A 21,388-nucleotide genomic window follows, 5' to 3' on the forward strand; every position below is an offset into this window, starting at 1 on the left:
CACTTCACTGTTTATGAAGACTTCCACCATGATTTCTCACTAATAACCTTGACAGTGGCGGGGAGGGGGGGAGTGGGGGGCTGTGATCTCCTTTGCAGGTGAGAAAAGCAAGATTCATGATAGTACACCCATGAACTGAGAGACAGAACTTCATGCTCTTTGCATCTTGGGCCCAATACAAACAAGGAAATAAGGAAAAATCAAAGTGAAGTGTGACCCAAGGAGATCCAAAGGGCTCATCCATCCTGCATGATTATTCTTGTTTCTCTTCTCTGTTAGCCTGATGCTCTCGGAGAGAGACTAAACACCATTTTCCCCATTGTTGAATCCCCAACCCATGCATAAGGAAGCAGCTCTGTAAATGCTAACTTAACAAAGAAAAGCCTCAAGATTCAGGCTGGAATGCTCTGAATTTTGACCCCAGGGCTGTGGCCTTGAGACCTCCTATCCTAGAGAGAGACAGGTGCCTTCTCCAACTGCCTCTGCCTAAAAAGGAGAGGCGGTTGGAATCTAGGAAACCCTTCACAAGCCAGAGTCTGCTCTGCTGGCTCCTCCTCTTGGCCCTCACCCCCACCCAGAGGCTCCAAGCCTCTTGCAGCCCTGGTGCTGGGCTCCGTGGGGCCCAGTCTGGGGCTGCAGGGGCCCCGGCTGCCCACCACCCTCTGCCAACACTCTACTAGCTCAGAATGGAGCTTCCGAGTGTGTGCCAGCCCCACCGCCACCCCCCCCCCCGCCCCCCGCCCACCTCCCAGCCGGACCGTCTCTGCCAGGCTCCCAGCTACGTGCTCTGATTATTCATGACAAGTATGCAGAAGCCCCGGCTGGGCTCTGGCACCTGGAGAAGGAGCAGCTACTTGGCAGGTCAGGAGACGGAGCAGAGGGGCTGAGCTTCTGCCCTGAGGACTGACTCAGCGTCCTGGGGCAGAGGGCATGGGAGCCCCCTGGAGTCAGGCAAAAAGCCAGTCCTGGTGGCTCGGTCTCAAAAGGTCCAGGGCAATTGACAGATAAAAATCACTACCATTTCTTGGGCACTCATGTGGTAGCGAACACTGTGCTAACTACTGACATCTGTGATCTCGCTTAATGCTCACAGCAGGTGTCATTAGCCTGTTTTACGGTGTTGGTCCTGGAGACTGAGCAAAGGATCTCAGCTAATGCGTGGCCAAGTGGGATTCAATCCTAGGGTGACTCAACCTCTGTGGGCCTTGGTTTCCCCACCATGGAGAGGGAGAGAGACCAGGAGCTGCCCTTTCTCTGTCCCACAAGGGCAAACTGTAGCCAAATGTAGCATTTGGCTACAGGACATCTGACGGGGAGTCGGGGGAGTTGGGCCCGAGTGAGGTCTCCTACCTGAGTGGCCTGGCCAGGCGGCAGGTGAAGAAGCAGAGCAGGCCCAAGGCCAGCAGCAGGAGGAGGAAACTGAGGAGCGCCGTGAAGACGGTGCCCAGGGTGGGGGACAGAAGAGCCATCTTAGGGCAGAGAGGGCCCCACGGAGCACCGGAGCACCGTGTACACACCCAGACACACTAGCCTTGGATGCTCGCCCCAAAGCTCCAGGTCAGCAGCTGTGACCTGGCTTTGTTCCTTGGGGTTAATCTTTTGGGGATTAGCTCAGGGGGGATGAAACGGGAGGTGTGGGGGGGACAGCCCATGAAGCTCCCCTTCCCCCAGCCAGGCCTTCCCCACCTGGGAGAGCACCGGCCCCACAGGACAGCAAGCTTTGGTAAAATCACTACCAGGCGCAGGCTGCAGGTAGCTGAGCTGCTGCCTGCCCCGAGGATCCCCTCTGCTTCTGAAGCCTCCCTCCCCATATCCATCTCTCTTGGGTCCCAACAACATCTCATCAAGTCAGGATGGTGTTATAATTCCCATCTTAGGGGATCCCTGGGTGGCGCAGCAGTTTGGCGCCTGCCTTTGGCCCAGGGCGCGATCCTGGAGACCCGGGATCGAATCCCACGTCAGGCTCCCGGTGCATGGAGCCTGCTTCTCCCTCTGCCTGTGTCTCTGCCTCTCTCTCTCTCTCTCTGTATGACTATCATAAATAATAATAAAAAAAAATAATTCCCATCTTACAGATTCAGAAACTGAGGCTCAGAGAAGTGAAACCACTAGACATACCCAGAGCCCGGATGCAACACTGTGTGCCTATAAGACCAGGCCTTTCCCAATTATGCCTCCTGCCACCTGGGACCCCTCAGACCCCACAGAACAAAGCACTCAAGTCAGGGGAAGAGGCTTTTACCCTCCCATGCCAAGAGAGCTCCTCTTTCTGGTCCCAGAAAGGCCACTAGGCTCACCATAAAAATAGGAGATCCAGTGGTATTACTCCACGAAAGTCTTTTCTTTCTCAATAGGCCCTTTACTCAAATTGCGTCAGACCCTCACAACATACCAGTGATACAGGCGGGGTTGGTTTATTGGCCCCGTTGACAGACTGGGAAAGTAAGGCTCATCAGTTAAGTCATTTGGTCCAAGCTGTCACAAAGCCAGCATGTTTGAGCCAGTCCTCAGCCCCATCTCCCTCAGCTATGTGACGTTGGTCTAGTCCCTGTACTGCTGAGCCTGCTGCCCTGTCCCCCTAACACCCATCGCCCACTCAGGAGAGCACCTGTGGTGTGTACCAGACACTGAGTGTGACATATCTGACTTTAGTCCTCATTAACAACCCTGAGAGCTGGATCATTTGTCCCCCTTCCCAGGTGAGGGAAGGAAGGCCTGGGCATTAGAGGCAGGGGGGCAGACACAGTGATGGAGGTGATCCAGGCTCACACAGGTGGAAGATCCTGAGCCGCACCCTGCATAGGACTCCTCAAGGATCCTACCTGGAGGTCACCCCTGCTCCAACCTCTCTCCCCCACCACTCAGCCAGAGACCCTTCCTGCCCCAGCCAGCTCTGCAGGGCTGGGACAGCTCTAAGGCTCCCCAACCCGCCAGCCTCCCAAATCAAGAGGAGACCCAAAGAGTGTCACCTTGTGCTCCCTAGCCCTACCTGGGTGGACCAGAGGGCTAGAAGTCACAGCCCAGGAAAGTCTGGGATGGGGAGGGTCCTTTGAGCAGATTTCCCCAAACCAGGCCCTAAGAATGACTTGGGACAAATGTGGAAAAAAAAGTCCAATTCCCAAGTGGTTTCCTGGGGAGGAGGGACAGGCTGGGCAAAGTGTGAGAGTGATGGAAGTGTTCTTTACAATGACTGGGAGGTTGTGTATCTGTAAAACCCCAGCCAGGGGCTCAGCCCCCCACCCCCACCCCACCCCACCGCACATGTATTGCTAGGTGCTGAGGACCTGATGAGCTTTGGGTGAAGGAAGCATAAAGATGCAAAGGGTGTGGCTTATTCAAATTTAAAAGATTAAAGAGACACACCAACCCCCAAATCCCCATTCTCCCCACAGGATCATTTGTGAGCAGATTAATATGGGAAACATTGCTTTGCAGATTGTCCCATTGCCCAGATGGGAAGACTGAGGCCCAAAGAGAAAAGACTTAGCCCGGTTGCCCAGCTCCTCTTTCCCATGGACGCATGCAGGGAACAATCAGAACAGGCGGAAGCCAGCGCCCTCTGGGCGGTCAAGCTGGGCCTTCCTGGCTCTTTGAAGGGGCTGTGGCCACAGGAAGTGCCTGGCGAGTGTCCCCTGAGCTCCCAGCGGGCTGGGGACTGGGGTGGGGGTTGGGGGCCCTGCCAGAGCCCCAAGGCGGGCTGCCGCAGCTGCCCAGAGAGAAACATTTCAGCTGCAGGGTCAGAGAGAGGGGACATGGGATCCCTCTCTCGGCCAAGTCCAGCGGCTCTGGCAAGCCTTGCTGGCCAGGACTTTGTTCATTCACTGACGTGGGTTATTTACGGCTGCCACGAAGCAGCCTCTGGGTGTAGGGCTCAGGAAGGAATGTGTGGTGGTCAGAGTGGGCTGCAGGTCAGACCCAAGGATGGACTTCCCCAGAGGGCAGTGGGCCAGATGCTGGGGACAAGGCAAGACGCAGACCTCCAGCTGCTGACAGCACTCCATCTGGGCAGAAAGCAGATGTGCGAGTGCCCGGGGAGGCACGGCGTCAGCCCTGCTGGCTGCCAAGCCATTGCATCTCTAGGGCTCAGCTGAGACACCAGCTGTCCCCTGAGTGCTTCCAGCCTCAACGTCCCTGTACACAGTGTTCCTGGTCTAGAATGTTCCTGGTCTCTGCTGTCCACTCCACCCACCCATCTGCTCCACGGAGTCTTCCCATCATCCTTCCACCTTGACAGCTCTGCAGAGCTGCCCACACCCCCCGCCTCAGCCCACGCGGTAGTTATGGCTCCTCCTCAAGCTCCCAGAACGTGGGCACCTCTACCAGAGTCTTAGAGAGCCACCGGTGGTCACCTCCTCAGCACAGCATGAGCCCTGCTGATGGTGGCAGCTCTGTGGTGGCCAGGGACTGTCGGTAGGTGGGTGAGTGGGTGCTGGGGTCAAGGGGTGAGTGGCTGAAGACGCAGCCCAGCAGCAGTTAGAGCGAGCTGTGGAGCCAGGCCACCTGGTTCGAATCCTGCGTCTGCCCCTCCAGCTGGGTGGCCAAGGGCCACCGATCCGACCCCCACCCCATGTCTCAGGCTTCTCATCTGTGAAGTGTGAGACTAATAGAAACCACAGGCTTGTCCTAAGGATTGTAGGAGTTAATAGATGGACAGGCTTAAAACAGATCCTAGGGCATGGAACGTGGGGGTAGGAGTGGGGGAGGGAGGGCCCATACACACACGGGATGGGCAAGAAGAGGGGTACATGGGGGTCTGGGGCAGAAACGGACAGTCTGTTCTCTGCTCACTTGGCCAGGCAGCTATTTACCCTTGGGGCTTCTCCACAGACCTGCTTGTCTGGAAGGCCCCACAGAGGCCAGCAGCACACCTCCAGGTGGCGGGAGGAGGGGGGTGGTCAACGAAGGGGAAGGGGTCAAGGTTCCTCGCTTCCACTTGGGCAGAAACCACCCACCACGCAGCCTGACATGTTCTTTTCCCCTTGAAGGGGAGAGAGAGGACATCCAGGATCAGCCAGGAAGGTTCTGTGGATGGAGTGGGAGGAAGGCCAGGCTGGAAGAATGGTGGGGTTGAGATGAACAGGAGGACAGAGGGGCGGCCCACGCCTGCCGCAAAGGCCTCTGCTCGCTGAGCTCAGCCTTGGCCAAGGGCGCGCCCTGCGTGTCCCTGCCTGTCCCTGCGTGTCCCTGCGTACTTACACGCCAGCCCATCTCACAGGCGTGGACGCTGCACCCAGGCGGTCTGCCGCTGGCCCAAGGCCGCTCAGCGGGGCTGCAGTCAGAAGCCCCAAAGGCCTGAGTTCTGGAGCCCAAGCTGTTCTGGGGCTTCTGGATGCCACAAGCTGGCTCTGTGGGCAGAGGACTGAACCAGTCAAGGTCCAACTGGTGGGAGGAGACCTAGCAGGGGTGGCAGCGGGGTGGAAGTTGGGGTGGGGGGGTGGGGGTGATGGTAGGGCCCAGAAACCCATGCCTGGGGCCCGAGATGGCCGAGTGGCAGGGCAGAGGAGGGCCAGGGATGGCTGCTGTATGGGCACAGGCTTCCACCATCCCACGGAGAGGACATGGGGGCGGGGGAGGGCATGTGCTGTGTGTCTGTGCGGCGTGTGTCACCCTGTCCTTGGGTGCTTCACTCAGCACGCCTGCGGCAGGAGCCCCTCTGCCACCAGCAGACAGGACCGTCCCATCCTTGCTCTATCGACAGCGCGGAAAGGAAGGCACAGGGAGGGCACACGCCTCCCCGGGGTCACACAGCGCACAGGTCTCCACAGTCAACCAGCCCCGATTTGAGGGCTGTTACCGGAAGCACAGGGCAATCTCCGAGGCCTAGCGTGGGTGCCAACGTCTCAGAGTTCCAGACATTAATGATTTGTGTCAACTGAAGAGAACAATTCAGAGACCGTCCTAAAGGAGGCTCGTTTCACACTTTGTCATTGTATTCTGAGTAACAGCAAACCCTTCACAGCCCTTCCCGCGTGCCAGCCATTGTCCTCACTTTGGCTGCACCTCCGTTAACTCATTTGATCCCTACAACAACCTACCACGTAGGCACTACTATTACCCTCGTTCACAGATGGGGGTGGACAGAACAGAGGCACAGAGAGGTTAAGTCCCTAGCCCAAGGTCACACAGCCGGGAAGGGACGGAGCCAGATTTCAACATTCCTTGTGGAAGTTTCTGTCTCCCTGGGCCAAGTGTAAACTCCTAAGCGGCAGGCGAGCCTGGAAAGGAGCCGCGTCTGCCCAGCTGCAGCTTGGGCATTACGTGTTTGCGGATGAATGGACCACGTGCAGCCTCTGCTGGACTCAGGCTCCCTACACACTCATCCCATGTCACCCCAGGCCCCTGAGGGAGGGCTTCCCCTTGTCCCCACTTACAGAGGGAGGTGAGATGAGGTGACTTACCCGAGGCCACACAGCGTGAGTGACCCTAGACACATGCCACCCCTGCTCCTGTGGGTCCTCATGCAGGTCGCCGGGCCACCCCGGCTCTCCCACTCCCCGCCCCCGAGGCCCACTCACCCTGGCAGCCTCGGCCTGGGTGGAGTGGGGGGGTAGGAAGGGGCCATTCCATGGGCCCCACGTGGGCCCTGAGAGAGGCCGCGACAGCTCTGGATGGGGGAAGTAGGCAGTGAACTTGTAACCCTCTGGGCAGCGGCCAACACAAGCAGCATCCCTGGGTGGCATGTGCAAGGGGCTCGCAAACACAGTGCTCACGTCAGAGCCGGGAGCACACGGATGTTCCCAGAGACAGCGCTCTGCAGCTGGCCCTGGAGAACTGCCTTCCTCACCTTCCCAGAGAACCTTCCAGCAAGAGGTGGCGGCTCCTGCCCCTATTGCACTAGCCGGTGACCCCAGGAGGTGCCAGGGCAGGGGTACTGTCCAGCCCTGCAGGAAATCCGAGCCCAGGGACACGAGGGTCCCACCCAAGGGTGCACAGCTCAGCAGAGTCCCCATTGCTTACTGGTTCCACGACCTCGGGCGCATCACTCCACCTTTCGGGGCCTTGGTATCCTCGCGGGTCCAAGGCCGACCATCCCAGAGCGTGCCTGGGTCATGGTATGATCATAAGCTTGAGAATACAATAAGCCAGGAGATCAATGCCCAGGACCTGGCACAATAAACACTGAATAAATGTTAGTTGGTAGTAACGGGCACAATGAGCATGCCAGGCCCCATTTCAAGTGCTTCGCATGCCCTGACTCGCCTGACCCACACAGCAGCACTCCCGGATGTGCCATCACTGCTCCCGCTGTACAGAGAAGTTCGGTAACTTGGCTGAGGTCACACAGCTGTAAACAGGACACGATGGGGATGGAAGGGGAGAAGCTCTTAACGGAGCACCTACTATGTGCTGGAGCTTTGGGTTCCACCTTCCGAGGATCCTGTGAATTAGCAGCTCAGGGTCAGAAGACAAAACCGAGTCTCAGGAAGTGGGAGGGAGCAGCAGGGTCACACAGCCATCGCGTGGGAGAGCTGGGATCTAGGCCAGGCCTGGCTGGCTCTACATCCAGTGTACTTGCTACCCCCACCCCAGGCATCTGCCAGGACAACTTCCATCACTGAGGGCAAGAGCCGAGGCCTGAGCCACCCCAGGTACCGGAAGCCCCATGTCAGTGTGCCACGTGATCTCATTCTGTGTGTGTGTGTGTGTGTGTGTGTGTACACTGGAGTCTGGGCAGCGGGTGCTGCAGGATGTCCACTGTATGTGTGTGCCTGGCCACTGTCCCCACCACCGCACCACCGGTCCTGAAGTCAGGCTGTTCCCTCCACCCCCTGGCCAACTCCCCTTGGCCTGCCTCCATAAGAGGAGGGACCTCGGTTGGTCACATTGGCTCCCTCCCTTGCAGGTCAGCCTTTCTGAGTGTATAACTCCTCAGAGAGACTGAGGTGGGCAGGGGCAGCCCAGGGGTACAAGTCAGAGTGCTGGCCAAATATTCAAGAGCCGTTTCTTCATCTGTGAAGCAGGGATGATAAATGCCATCCTGCCTCCAATATCAGCTTCTTGGGAGGGAAGGAACTTTGCAAACTGTAAAGTGCTACACTGATGTCCCTATGGCTTTCCACAGCTCCCCTTCTGATGACCAGAGAGAAGATCTGCTGTAATCTCTGGCCACCCAGAATCCATTGCCCCCTTCCTGACAATACTGAAGTTTCCCTGGACAGCAACCCTCCCCCTTTCAGCCGAGTGATTTGGATGGGATTGATCCCCACCCCCAGCCGCTCTAGATGGGTCCTGATTGGCTTAAACTGGAAGACTCTCTCCACTTGGATGGAGTGTTGTAACCCTGAGGCAGTGGGAGGAGCACCATGTAGAGCCTGCCTGAAGATGGAGCAACTTGTTAGAAGGTAAATAGAGTCTGCAGTTGGGTAACAGTGCTTCGGTTCCTGGATGCAGCCATGCCTGAAGCTCGCCTCTGAACATCCAGATTACACAAGTCAATTAATTCCCCTTATTGTTTGCCTTGAATTTCCTGTTACTTGGAACACAGTTCAGTGAGTTTTTCTGAGCCTCTCATAATGTAAGCAATCACATCGTGTCATGCTCAGCCAGCTGTTCCTACCAAAGGAAAAATCTTGCAAACAAGCTAGAGATAGGTCAATGAATTTCAAGTGCATGGTTAAATAAGAGTCCAGCTGAATACAAGTTAAGGTTTTCTTTTTGGAATCTATAAACCCTTAAAACCATAGGAGGTCCTTGGACAGGACCTAACAACCCTACCACGAGCAGGATTGAGACCCTCCCCTCCCAACAGCTGTTGTCATGGAGTTTAACTCTTCGACACACTGCAGGTGTCTCCTGTGTGCCTGGCCCTCTGCTCAGGGCTACAGGTGTAAGCTCTGCCTTGCAGGCCCTTCAGTCTAGTGAAGATTGCTCATAGTACACATTTTTACTGGGTTTTTATGCAAAAGCCCCAAGAGGTCAGAGTACAGGGGGGAATACAGCCACACCCATTTCCTAGAGATGCAGAGAGGTAAAGCGACCTGCCCAAGACCTGCCCAAGACCCTTCGGATAATGAGGGGCAGGGCCAGGCCGTGCTCTGGGATCTGCCTGCCTCCAAACCCAGTGCTTTTTCTCCTAGCCCTTGGGGTACAGGGTTGGCACCGGGGCTGTCATTTCTCTGAGGTGGTCTGTTCTGCTTAGAAGTCAGAGTGGTTTAAGGAGCCGAAGAGGGGTGCCTGGCTGGCTCACTCGGTAGAGAGTGTGACCCTTGATCTCAGGGTCATGAGTTTGAGCGTCATGTTGGGCGTAGAGATTACTTAAAAAAATAAATAAATGAAATAAAAAAAATCTAAAGAAGAAAGCCAAGTATCATGGCCTCCTGTTTGCCTGAGGCTCTTGGCTCTGTGAGAAGCCCTAGTGCTCAGGCCCATCCAGCTTGACTCTCCACAGGCTGCAGCTGGAGAGGGACCAGGCGCCACCCTGAAATCTAGGCCCCAAATGCTTTCACAGGCAGCCCTGGGCACCCCAAATGAGCTATTCCAACCTCTACCCTGCATCTCCAAGATCCAGCTGATACTGACTGAACACCCCCTACCCATGAGGGCCTTTGCTGTTTGTTACTCAACCACCATTCAGTTGACCACTGTTTATTGGGCACCTACTATAGCTGGAGGCTATTCTCTCTGAACAGAACAACCCAAATCCCTGCTACTGGGCTAAGCAGACAACAGAGAAGGAAGAAAGTCAACAGGGTGCCAGGTGGTGCTAAGCCTATGACAGAGAAAAGGTGGGCAGGGAGGAGAAACTGGAGATGGTGTTTGCAGTTTTAAACAGAGAAGTCAGAGAAAGGCTCACAAAGAAATCGTCTCACTGTGGCCTTGCAATAATCCCATCCCTCGTAGCTGAGCATGTGATTCCCAAACTGCAGATAAGGAAACTTCAGGAAGCTTCAGGATTAAATCTGATGTCCGCCTACATATGCTAATCTAACCTGGAGCTGCTGGTCTCCTCTGTGCCCTCTCCCCTAACTCCACCAAATGGCACTAGCAGCCCTTTTGCATATGATGCAAGCAAGGCTCTGAGAGGTGAAGCCACATGCCCAGGCCCGCAGGAGCACAGAGAGGCCAGGGTTCAGCCCCAGTGCCACCCTCCGCAGCTGCCTCTGGGCAAGGCTTACATCTGCTTCCGCACATTTTGCCTTCCATCTTCAGCTCTGGGCTTGTTGGGACTCAAGCCTCCTCTTTGCTGATTCCCTGTCCTCCAAGAGTTCTCCTCCCTCTCCCAGAACCCCTTTGGCTTTCTACCCTAGGTCTATGAGCCCCTGATTAACTTCTGGCCCATCGCTAAACCCACATTTGCGTGAAACCTACAAAAGACAGCTTGTGCGGATGGCCAAGGGGAGACAGCTCATGCGGATGGCCAAGGGGATGGTCAAGGGGATGACCAGACAGCTGGGACATGTGTAAGGGGGTGAGGAGCTCCTCATTGAGCTTTCCCATCTGGATTTGGCCGGTAATCCCCCAAGCCCCTATCCAATCTTTCTGAACGCTGGAGCACAGTAGAAAGACCTTGGCCATGGAAGAGGTGGACATGGGTTGAGTCTGTGTAGCTTTGCAAGTACTTTACTACGTCTGGGGCTGCAGGTTCCTTATCGGTCAAACAAGGTTAGTCATCCCTGTCTTGCAAGGTTGTTGTTAAGATAAGATGCATGTGAAGTCTGTTAAGAGATAAAATTCAATAGAAAGTGTATTTAGAAAACACTTAGCAGGGCCTGGCAGACAAACATCAAGAATTTGTTGAACTGAATTGACGAAGTTTGTATAATGGTGAACGACCACCAGCAGCAGAACAAAAGCTCCATTCATTGTGCTCCTACCCTCTGAGGTAGGCATCCATAGCATCAACTCCATTTTACAGAAGAAAGGGGGGTGAGGAGCACAGAGAGGTTAAGTAACTTGCCTATGATCACACAGCAAACAGTGGTAGGGCAGGGAGTAGGAATCCAGAATGAAGTACAAACTTTCAACAGTTGCCAGGTTAGTAAATTGAGGCATTGAAAATACAGTGATTACGTACTTGACCCAGTAGGGATCATAGGCAGCCCACCCCTTCCAGAACCTTCACTCTTAACTACCCCATCAGCTTGTCAGAGCTGAAAGGGAATAAGAATAATCTACCCTGACACTCATTTTCTTTCCCAGCAGGATCCTCAAATCCAGAGAGGTAGCATGACCCTCCCAAAGTCAGCTAGCCAGTGAGTTGAAGAATGAGGACAAGCAGCCAGGGTTCCTAACTCCAGAACCCCATGCCATCACTGAGTATCACACTGCCCATGAGGGGCCATCAGAGAAGGAGTCTCGAGGGTGCACCAGAATTCTTCCAGCAGCAGTGGAGGGAAGGCAGTTTTAGCAGAGGGAATAGTTCATGCAAAATTCTGGGGGACGTGAGAGTCTTATTTGGAGAACTGTGAAGTGCCTGTAAACGTTGGGGCAGGGGCAGACGATGAGGCCGGTTTTTCACATTAAATATTTCCACTTTATTCTTTTTTTTTTTTTAAGATTTTATTTATTTATTCATGAGAATACACAGAGAGGAGAGAGAGAGGCAGAGACACAGGCAGAGGGAGAAGCAGGCTCCATGCAGGGAGCCGGATGTGGGACTCCACCCCAGGTCTCCAGGATCACACCCCAGGCTGTAGGCGGTGCTAAACCACTGAGGTGAGCCACCGGAGCTGCCCTTTTATAGTTTCGACACTTATTCTGTTCTGTGTTGCCAACATCTTTCCTTATTTCTTTTGCATTGCTTATTTAAAATCTTGGCCCAGGGGTGCCTGGGTGGCTTAGTCAGTTAAGCGTCTGCCTCCGGCTCAAGTCATGATCTTAGGGTCCTGGAATAGAGCCCCCTGTCTGGCTCTGCCCCTACCCCTGTTCCTGCTCAAAGCAGGAACATGCGCTCTCTCTCTCTCTTTCTCTCTCTCAAATAAATAAAATCTTTAAAAATATAAATAAAATAAAATTCTTGGTCCATCTGTTCTAATATTGCTGCTTCCAGTGGTCCTCTAATGAGTGTACTGTTTTTCTATTGAAGCCACTATGCTCCAGCTGATGGTGCACAGGCGGTGATGCAGTGGAAGTAGGGATGCCACACACAATCTTAAAACGGTAAGGGGAAAAAATTAAAAAACAAAAAACTAACAGTAAGGGAAGACATCTGGCTCCTGGACCCTCTCCCTCAAATTAACACCTGAGTAATAAAACAGCAAAAACAGCAAAATGTCACCAAGTCTAGGAAATTATGGAGAAAATGGAATCTCCTGGGGAGATCGAAGAGGGTTTTACATTGTGTGTAGGGGGTTGGCGGTGCAGCCAGGAGAAGGAGGAGGGCATAGTCTTTAGCGTGGTAGAAAATATTAAAATAGAAAAGAAAATCAGGTTTGAGTTCTGGTCTTGCCTCTTTGCATCAAGCCTTACCCAGTATATGCTCCCTTCTCCAGCATGCTCACTGCCCTGGAACAACCAAAGCCAGCATTCTCACTTGGACATGAGTGTCTGTTCAGGCAGATGGCACAAGTGTCTGCTGGCATGAGTGTTTGCTAGAGTAAAACCAGGGCAAGAGGCACCTGGCTGGCTCAGTCAGCAGAGCATTTGACTCTTGATCTCAAGGTTGTGAGTTCAAGCCCCCAAGTTGGGTGTAGAGATTACTTAAAAATAAAATCTTAAAAAAACACAAAACCCCCAAACCCCACACACAACAACCTTGGAGTGAAATCACGGCAGTGCAGCAGGCAACATGGGATTGCAGGAATCAAGAGGAAACTGACAGGCCTCCAATCGCTCTGCCACCCTTCCTTTCCAGACCTCATGGCTCATAGATTCTTATCTAACCAGACAGCCCCCTTCCCTGGCTACTGCTTCCTGGGGTGATGGAAGTGAGCCCCAGTTCTGGGAAATTGGTTACTTGGGGAGGGGAAGTGGCAATGCTAAACTGAGGGTCTCCACTGCAGGACTGTCACCTCCTTGGACTCATTGGTGCTGATGGAGACTAGCATCAGGCTTAGATTCCCAGCCCACTAGGCAGCACCAGACAAAATCACCGAACATCCTCCCACCCCCGGCCCCCAAAAATATGAGATCACAGGTTAAAGAACGGAATTCAAGGAACACAGTGGCTTCAAAACAAACTGATTAGGAATACCACAGGAACCAGCTGCATTCGACTAAGAATTTTAAATAAGCACTAGAAACACACAAAAGAAGTAAGGAAAGATATTAGTGATATAAAATAGAACAATCAAGTGTTAAGAGGACCCAAGTGGAAATATTCTGTATGAAAAACCAGTTGAAATAACAAATGTAATAGGTAGAGTAGAAATAGGGAACAGATATCAGACAGAGGAACACTTCCAGGAAGAAGCCAGGAAGGATTAAGAAACAGAAAAGATAAAAGGGAGGGTAAAATATCAGTTAAAAGTTAAAACATCAACCCTTATTCCATTAATTTGAAATGGATCATAAATCCAGTTATAAAAGCCAGAACCACAACGCTTCTAGAAGAAAACACAAGGGGATATCTTTGTAACTTTGGGGAAGGCAAAGAGTCTTAACCTCATAAAAGAAAAAAAAAACCTGATAAACTGGACTTCATCAATAGTTAAAATTTCTGCCCATCAAAAGATATCAGGAGAAAAAATAAAGACACCATTAAGAAATTGAATAGACGGGGAAGGGAGGCACCTGGGTGGCTCAGGTCATGATCAGGGTCCTGGGATCGAGTCCAGCATTGGGCTCCTGCAGGGAGCCTGCTTCTCCTGTCTGTGTCTCTGCCTCTGTCCATCTCCCATGAATAAATAAATAAAAATCATTAAAAAAAGAAAGAAAGAAACTGAATAGAAGGGGCATGCTGGGTGCCTCGTCCATTAAGCATCTGACTTCAGTTCAAGTCATGATCTCAGCATCGTGGGATCCAGCCCTGCATTAGGTTCCGTGCTCAGGGGGAGTCTGCTTCTCCCTGAACCCACTTTTCTCCTCTCTCTCCCTGTGCCCCTCCCCAGCTCGTAAATAAAATCTTAAATGAAAAAATAGACAAGACACATGTTGGAAAAGAACATGCATAGTACATATAACTGACAAAGGACTGTATCCATTAAATAAAGAACTACTGAGGTTGACAATCAAATGAGTAACTCCCCCACCCCCACCACACACACACACACACACACACACACACACACGAAAACTGCTCAGCAAAAAGAAGTGTGAACAAAGGATACAATAGATGCATTTCAAAAACGTTATCCTAAGTGAAAGAAGCTGAACATAAAAAGAGTACATACTGTGTAATCCATCTGTGTGAAACTCCAGAAAAGACCAGTCTAATCTATAGTGAAAGAAATCAGATTAAAGATTGCATTTAGGAGGCAAAATGGACTGGAGAGGGCATGAGGGAACCTGCTGGAGAGATAGAAATGTTTTTTAAAATCTTGGTTTGGGATCGTGCTTATAAGGTAATGTATACTTGTCACAACACACTGAATTGCACACTTAAAATCTGTGCATTTTATTATATGAAATTATACATCAACAAAAAGAGAGACGTATAAGTGCCAACATCTATATATTTCAAAAAATAATGAAGTTAACCTTGGAACTAAAGATGAAAGATCTCCCTTTGATAGGGCACCAAATATACCAAACAGGACAGAGAAGAAAAAAATGCACACTTAGGAATATTATAGTGAATATAAAAAGACAACAAGAACATTCTAAAGTCTAAAGAAAAACAGGTCCCTTACAAAGGAATACATATCAAATTCAATTGACCAAAGCACTAAAAGAAAAGAATTTGAACCAAGAATTTTATATCCAGCTAAACTGTCATTCAGATGCTAAAGACTGATGAAAGGCAATACATTGAAGGGGTCACATTTATCCAAGATGACACCCTCTAAAAAACTTTTTTGAAGTAACTACCTAATAGAAACAAAGTCCACCAATGATACTAAAGATATATGAAGGCAGAGCAAATAACAGAAAATTTAGTGTTTAAAAGAACAAGAACATATATTGAAAAATCACTCCGTGCTAAAAATATATAGAAAATTTTATAATGTGATGTCACAGAGGCTGAAAACAAGTCAGTGAATATGAAGGCTTAAGAGGGAGACCAAGAAATATAAACAAATATTAATTTGGTCTTTGTATGGAAAAACTACAGCTGACAATCTTTTTCAAGTAATAAAACATTAAAATGAAAGAAGAAGCAAGATAAATTGAAACAAAAATGTAGGTAGGCAGAAACAAAAGTACATAGACACATTCTTTTCAGGAACACTTATCAAACTTTTTTTTAAAGATTTCATTTATTTATTCATGAGACACACAGAGAGAAGGCAGAGACACAGAGAGAGAAGCAGGCTCCCCACAGGGAGCCTGACGTGGGACTCTATCCCAGAACTCTGGGATCACGCCCTGAGTCAAAGGCAGATGCTCAACCGCTGAGCCACCCAGGAGTCCCTTATCAAACATTTTATTTATTTTTTATTTTTTATTTTTTATTTTTTAAAATTTTATTTTTTTTTAATTTTTATTTATTTATGATAGTCAGAGAGAGAGAGAGAGAGGCAGAGACACAGGCGGAGGGAGAAGCAGGCTCCATGCACCGGGAGCCTGATGTGGGATTCGATCCCGGGTCTCCAGGATCGCGCCCTGGGCCAAAGGCAGGCGCCAAACCACTGCGCCACCCAGGGATCCCTATCAAACATTTTAAAAGTTGATCACATACTAGGCCATAAAGCAAGTCTCTTTTATTTTTATTTTTATTTACTTCGAAGATTTTATTTTTAAGTAATCTCTACACCCAACATGGGACTCAAACTCACAGCCCCAAGACCAAGAGTCACATGCTCTACAACTGAACTAGCCATGCGCCCCAAGTCTCTCATTTTACTTTATCTTAAAGGAATAAAGGATTTTTTTAAAAATGTTTATTTATTTATGATAGTCACAGAGAGAGAGAGAGAGAGAGAGAGAGGCAGAGGCATAGGCAGAGGGAGAAGCAGGCTCCATGCACCGGGAGCCCGACGTGGGATTCGATCCCAGGGCCTCCAGGATTGCGCCCTGGGCCAAAGGCAGGCGCTAAACCGCTGCACCACCCAGGGATCCCGGAATAAAGGATTTTAAAGGATGCTTTATTATTTTTACTTTTTTAAAGATATATTTATTTATTTATTTGAGAGAGAGAGAGACAGCTCCCAGGGAGGGGCAGAGGGAGAGAGTGAGAAGCAGACCCCAGTAAGTGCAGAGCCCCACCAAGGACTTGATCTCACAATTTGAGATCATGACCTGAGCTGAAATCAACAGTCATGTTTAACCAACTGAGCCACCCAGGCTCCCCCTAAAACCTCTCATTTTAAATGACAGGTTTTCACATAGCCCACATTCTCTGACAATGGTACAATTAAGTTGGAGTCATGTTCTTTTGTTTTTTCTTTTAGAAGTCATGTTTGTTTTGTTTTTAAGATTTATTTATTTGATAGAGAGCAAGTGAGTACTAGGGCACAAGCGTGGGAGAAGCAGAGGGAGAGGGAGAAGCAGTCTCTCTGCTAAGCAGGGAGCCAGTTGTGAGGCTCCATTCCAGGACCCTGGGATCATGACCTGAGCCAAAGGCAGATGCTTAAGAAACTGAGCCACCTAGGCGCCCCAGAAGTCATGTTTTTAAAAGGATATACAATTCCCTATACACTCAGATATTAAAAACATCTGTAAACAACTCATGGATCAAAGAAAAGTTGCAGTAGAAACTTAAAATTACTCAGAACTGAGTGATAACAAAAACATTTATATATCAAAAAGTATAGAACACAGCAAAGAAAGGGCAAAAATTAATGAGTTAAGGGGTGCCTGGGTGGCTCAGTGGGTTAAGTGTCCAACCCTTGGTTTCAGCTCAGGCCATACTTTCATGGGTGGTGGGACTGAGCTCTTCGTCGGGTTCCACTCAATGGGGAGTCTGCTTGAAGATTCTCTCCCTCTGCCCCAACCCCCCGCTCTGCCTCTCCCAAATAAATAAATGGATCTTTAAAAAAAAAATTAGCGAGTTAAGCATCTAACTTAGGAAGTTAGTAAAACACAGCAACTCAAATAATATAAAAGATTATAAAGAACAAGAATCAACAAAACAGAAGACACATATTCATATGTCCACAAGTATGTCCTTTAAAAAATTAATTAAAAAATACAAAATAGAGATAAAAAATACAAAATAGAGATAAGACAATTATTATGGAAAAGGGGATACAATCTTTCTTTCTTCCTTTCTAGTGGGTTCCATGCTCAGCATGGAGCCCAGTGTGAGGCTTGAACTCATGACCCTGAGATCAAGACTGAGCTCAGATCAAGCCAGATGCTTGGGTGGCTCAGTCAGTTGTGTCTGACTCTTGGTTTTGGCTTAGGTCCTGGGATCAAGCCCCGCATCAGGCTCTTTGCTCAGCTCAAAATCTGTGCATCCCTCTCCCTCTGCTCCTCTCCTCCCACCCACCCACTCTGCTCTCTCTCTCAAAAATAAATAAATAAATAAATAAATAAATAAATAAATAAATAAATAATTTTTAAATGCTATAAGCAAGGATATCTGGGTGGCTCAGGGATCGAGTGTCTGCCTTGGGCTCAGGGCATGATCCCAGAGGTCCAGGATTGGGTCTGCATTGGGCTCCCTGCAGGGAGCCTGCTTCTCCCTCTGCCTAGGTCTCTGTCTCTCTCATGAATGAATAAATAAAATCTTTTTAAAAATGTCATATGCAGCCTTATGCCAGTAAATTTGTGAACATGTAGATTAAATACATACATTCCTAAAAATAGGACTTAGCAAAACTGACTTGAGAAGAAATAAAGAACCTAAATTAAAAACTTGAAACACTAATTAAAATCTCTCCACAAAGAAAACAACAGGCCAAGGTGATTTTATAAGTGAGTTCTATCGGACTTCAAGAGACAAATTATCTCAAATTTACCCAAACTTTTCCCAGAGGAAAGCAAAAGAAAAAACATTACCATCTAATTCTATGAGGACGTTATCATTGCAATACCAAGGCGAAAACAGTACAATAAAAAAATGAAAATTACAAGCCCTCTTTATGCATGAAAACTGATATAATGATTCTAAGCAAGGTATTATCAAACCATAACCAAACACACACATAATGAACAAGTCAGGTTTATCCTAGGACGCAAAGATGGTTTATTAGAAAATCTATACATGTAAGTCAATTCATTAACAGATTAAAGGAGAAAAACCATCAAACAGGGCTTCCTGGGTGGCTCAGCGGTTTAGTGCTGCCTTCGGCCCAGAGCCTGATCCTGGAGACCTGGGATCGAGTCCCACGTCGGGCTCCCGGCATGGAGCCTGTGTCTCCCTCTACCTGTGTCTCTGCCTCTCTCTCTCTCTCTCTCTCTGTCTCTCATGAATAAATAAATAAAATCTTAAAAAAATAAAAAATCTACAAGACACTGGGGCAGTTGGTTAAGCATTTGCCTTCCACTCAGGTCATGATCCCAGGGTCCTGGGACTGAGCCCTGCATCAGGCTCCCTGCCCAGTGGGGAGTTTACTTCTCCCTCTCCCTCTACTCCTCCACCTGCTCATGCTTTCTCTTTCTCTCAAATAAATAAAATCTTAAAAAAAATTTTTGTTCTAGTCCTGGTAGTGGATGATGGTTCATAAGGGCTTAAATCTACTTACTTGGGGCACCTGGGTGGCTCAATCTGTTAAGCATCTGCCTTTGGCTCAGGTCATGATCTCAGGGTCCTGGGACCGAGCCCAGCATCCGGCTCCCTGCTCCATAGGGAGTCTGCTTCTCCCTCTCCTTTTCCCCCAACCCCCTGCCCCCACCCCACTTGTGTTCGCTCCCTTTCAAATAAATAAATAAATAAAATCTTTAAAAAGAGATTTATTAATTTTTTTAAGAGTACAAGCAGGAGAGGGGCAAAGAGATTCTTTGTTGAGCATGGAGCCCAAAGCGGCTGGATCCCAGGACCCTGAGATCACGACCTGAGCTGAAATCAAGAGTCAAATGCTTAACTGGCTGAGCCACCCAGGCTTAAATTTATTTTTTTTTAATTTTTTTTATTTATTTATATTTATGATAGTCACAGACAGAGAGAGAGAGGCAGAGACACAGGCAGAGGGAGAAGCAGGCTCCATGTACCAGGAGCCCGATGTGGGATTCGATCCCGGGTCTCCAGGATCGCGCCCTGGGCCAAAGGCAGGCGCCAAGCCGTTGCGCCACCCAGGGATCCCTTAAATTTATTTTTAATAATAAAATAGACAAAGGACCATGAGGACCGGTGATGAGAGTGCTTGATACAAGGATCACGATTAATCTATTGAAAGATCCAAGGGTCCATACAATGACTTATACGAAAATAAAACTGCTCAGCACCAGATGTGTACTATCTCATTGCATCCTCAACAGTCTATGAGCTAGAAACCATTACTGTTCCCATTTTATAAGTAAATTGGGGTTTATCCATTTGGCCAGGGCCAATTATAGGGAACCCAGGTCTGAATGATCCTTAACCAGGTCCCTGTACTGCTCTGAGCCTCACCTTCCTCCTCAGACTAGGCAACATATGTAACTTTCTTGGCAAACACTAAGTGCTTAATAAATGTCCACCTTAATTCAGAAGGGCTGTGTGGGCATATTGGTGAAAAACTGGTTGATAGCTATGGGACCTAGATCTAGTTCCGCCACCTCCCTTTATGACCTTGGAAGGGTCATCTTCCCTCTCTGGGCCTCAGCCACCCCATCTGTGCTCGGAGAGGGCGGGCAATGGCAAGTCCCAAAGGACATTCCCACTCAAGCTTTTTAAGGGGCCATCCAGCAAACGGAAGGTCACCCAACCCCTTGTTTGTCCTGGTCACCCTGCTCATTCTTCCACAGCTGGTGGGAGGTCTACGAGCTCTGGGTCCTGCCCACTTCTCTGACATCACCTCCCAAACCCCACCCTGCACCATTCCTACCTTCTCTGCCCTGCTTTCCTCCCTCAGGGCTTTTGCACTGACTCACCCTCTGCCTGCAACACTCTTCCCCCAGGACTCCAGGACTATGCTGGGCTCACTCCTGCTTCTTCTGGTCAAAGGCCACCTCTTTCATCCTTTCCTGCCCTGCCAAGTGAAGAGGCCTCCACTCCTCCCCAATCCCCCACTATTTCACAATCCTATTTTCTTCTCAGCATTCCCACAGTCTTAAATTAACTTAATTACTTTATGGTCTGTCTCTTCCAATACCATTGAGCTCCTGGAGGACTTGACGGCGGTCGCTGCTGTATCCCAGCACCTAGAACCACACATGCCTATAGAAGATGCTCAGTAAATATTTGTTGGGGGAGGGGGAACAGATCTAATGCCACCTCCTCCAGAAATTCTGCCCAAGGCTTGGTGAGGTGGCCTCCTCTGGGCCCATGGCTCTTGTACTTTCCTTCATCCTACACCAGCTGGGGCTCTGTAGGGGTCTGTTCACATGGGGATCTCCTCAAACACTGGATGTTCTCTGAAGGCAAAAGCTAGATCAGATTCATCTATGAATTTTAGCACCTAGCCCCGTGCCTAATGGGCAGTTGGGATAAGAAAATATTTGTTGAATGAATGAATGTTGGCCTCCACATTCATCTTTCTCCCTTCCTGGACTCTGCTTCCTCCTTTCCTTACCCTGACAGATGCCAAGAAGTTGACACCCAGGTGAGCAAGGCCACTCCAGCAGGAAGATCCTGAGCAGGGAAAGCCCCCTACTTCTCCCACCAGGAGCCACTTCAGGCCACGAGAGAACACAGCCCAAAGCCAGCACTGCCTCCCACAGGAATCATCCGAGGCCCGACCTGGCCAAACCAATAAGACAGGGGTTCTCCCCATATTTCACCCTCAGTGACGGCTGAGGAGGTTGACAGGCCTGCCTCAGAGCCCCAGCTAGAGGCCTTGCACAGCTGAGCTCTCAGTGGCCAGGTGCCACTTGGAAACACCCAATTATTCAAACCACGTAGCTACCCAAGATGAAAGGATCCACTTGCCTCCAAAAGGGAGAAGGGGGACAGGCAGATCCACCCAAGGATTTGGTGTTGAAGGAGGAAATTTCAGTGCAAAGTTCTCATATAAGCCAGGGCTCTGACATTTTCTACCCCAGGAAGTCCTTGGAAGGCTGGGATAGAAACCCAGGACGGTCAGGCCTGAGGCCAGATCCCCGGACCGAGGCTGGGGCCAATCTCCCAATGAGGTTTCTGAGTTAGCAGTGGCTTCAGCCAGGCTAATTGCCCTGGCCTCCCCCTGACCCTGGTTCCCAGAGACACCAGGACTGTCCTGCTGTGCCCCCCACCCCCATTCCTCCCTTTCCCCAGGAATCACACAGGGGATAGATAAACTTTGCACTCCTCAGCTTATGGGGCCGGGAAGTGTCCAGTAGTCTGTTC

The 21,388-nt window shown here is 50.0% G+C and overlaps 1 protein-coding gene across 2 annotated transcripts in view; it reads right to left on the reverse strand.

Annotated features, from left to right (window-relative positions):
• Positions 1-21,388, reverse strand: part of ALPL (alkaline phosphatase, biomineralization associated) — a 53,327-nt gene that overhangs the window by 21,090 nt on the left and 10,849 nt on the right. The window contains exon 1 of one of the 2 annotated variants that reach the window (XM_041767350.1): positions 5,197-5,334. The exons of the other annotated variant lie outside the window; for it this stretch is intronic. The gene's annotated coding sequence lies outside the window, so the exon portion shown is untranslated. Of the gene's footprint in view, positions 1-5,196; positions 5,335-21,388 lie in introns of those variants that run through there. 2 annotated transcript variants of the gene reach the window in all.

Source organism: Vulpes lagopus, chromosome 8 (genome assembly GCF_018345385.1).
Source record: "Vulpes lagopus strain Blue_001 chromosome 8, ASM1834538v1, whole genome shotgun sequence".
Classification (NCBI taxonomy): Eukaryota; Metazoa; Chordata; class Mammalia; order Carnivora; family Canidae; genus Vulpes; species Vulpes lagopus.